This window comes from Mandrillus leucophaeus, unplaced genomic scaffold, assembly GCF_000951045.1.
Source record: "Mandrillus leucophaeus isolate KB7577 unplaced genomic scaffold, Mleu.le_1.0 Scaffold144, whole genome shotgun sequence".
Taxonomy (NCBI): Eukaryota; Metazoa; Chordata; class Mammalia; order Primates; family Cercopithecidae; genus Mandrillus; species Mandrillus leucophaeus.
Genome location: NW_012101410.1, coordinates 786,576 through 788,736, shown reverse-complemented (window position 1 = coordinate 788,736; position 2,161 = coordinate 786,576).

Genomic DNA, 2,161 nt, shown 5'->3' with positions numbered 1-2,161 from the left:
CATGGAAAACAGTGATTGTGATTATAACTATGAATGAAGTGAAATGAAAACTGTGTTTGAAGCTGCTTAACCAGAAAGCTGTGTGGGAAAGTAGAGAACAATGAGACCTGGAGTCAAGGGGCAAAAAACCATACAACATTATTTTTATATCTAAAACCTTACCAACCTCCATGAAATTCTTTACTGGTTTCCAGTTTCACTTGGAATAAAATTCAAATTCTAAAGTCCTTCTTACAAACACATGCATAATGTGACTACTGCATGTCTCTCGAGGCCTTTTTATGTTCTTTAATCTGCAAATACACTGGGGTTATTTAATTTCTTGCTAAATCAGTCTTCCTAGAATATCATTTTCCCAACTCATCGCTTGGCCTCAACTTAAAGGTTATATCAGTAAGCCTCCTCTGACCTATTGTCCTATTGCATTTCATTAATTAATTACTGATGTTTAAAATTATATATATATATGTTTGTATTTAGGCAATTGAATTATTGACAAGGAAATAGAGAAGTAATGTATGAATTAAGCTGAACTGAAGTTCTCTGAAGTATAGTACTCTGGACAATATAAAGAAGAAAAAAGAGAAGACCCTCTCCAGGGAGATGTTCAGCATGCCCAAAGTAGAGTCATATATGTTACATTTAGAGATATCAACACAAGTAATGCCAGATGTGATCATAGTGATTACTCGCCAAACTAAAGGGAATTTTAAAAATCTCTAAGTGCTAGAGTTGAAGAGGGCATGAGGCAATTGGCTATTCTAAGAGCTCTAGAGGAAAGCATCAAGGATTTTACCATTTAGAAACATGAGAAGTCTAAATAATGTTATAAGTTTTCTCCAAGTTGAAGAAGTTTTGGTTTTAAGCTCTTCGAGCCTGTGGATTAATGGTGTGTGAGTGTGAGCCTGCATGTGTGTTGAGTGTGTATTTCATCTTCTGTGCTTTTTTGTGTATCTGTGGTTTGTTTTGAATGTTTTTTGGTGAAAGTCGTATGTGTGACAGTGAAGTCAACAAGTTGATAGCAATGGGAAATATGCCACTTGATGGAGGTCATTTCATTGCATGTGGCTTCAGCCTTATATCCCCAGGCTCTGTCACAGCAACTTCACTAGAGTATCAAGGGTTAGATTGTAGAGGTCTTCTATGTCCAACTAAAAATATCCCTTGCAAATAATTCATTTGTTGAAGACGACTATCATATTAAACCCAAAATAAATTTTAAAAAGATTGCTCAATAAAATAAAACAAATTTTGATCCAATATAATATTCCAAGAGGCATCTAGTTGGTTATTTATGTATTTTCGTTAGATAGATACCATACTTACGTTATGGAAAAGGTGAGTAAGAAATAGACCTGACAGGTTATTATTATTTAAGAGATGTAATAAACCTGAATGTCTTTATGAAATTTGATTAACATTTTTCCTAAAGTTAGAGACATAGTGGTCTACTTCATCAATTTCAACCATTTTTGTTTTAATTATTGACAAGAAGTACAAATGTAGAAGACAAGTATCCCACTGTGCCCATGGGTCTGGCATCACTGAAAAATAGCAAACATGTCACCAATTGACTAGTGGAAAGAAAAAAATACATTTAACAATGTCATAACAAAAGAATCCTGAAATCTGACAGCATTGGGAAGACTTATGAAACAGAGTATAATTTTGAAATTTCATTTCCTAAGGAATTCTTTCAAAATCAACCATGAACGCTGATTTTTGGAGATCGTCAAGGTAGGAGCAGATCTAGAAGGAACCAAAAGTCAAGATCAGACTGACAAAGGAATGTTTCTAGACCCCGTTGCTGTCCAGGACAACAATTTATGCCTTCTTTAAATATACTTTCCCTGATCACCTATTCTAAATAAGAAATATCATTTACCTTCGTCATACCCCATCACTCCTTCTGTTACTTGTTATGTTTGAAATTACATTGTTTATATGTTTGTTCATTTAGTTATACAAGTCATACAATAGTGCCTAACACATAGTAGGCTCTAAAAAAATTTACTGTAAATGAAGTGAAACAAGATAAGAAAACACAAGGAAGATGGAAAGGCCATGGCAGTATAACATGTGAGTTACCTGCTCAGAATTTATTTGATTTTTTTCTCCCATAGCTTAAAACATTTTGTAATATAATTATAGGAAAATACAG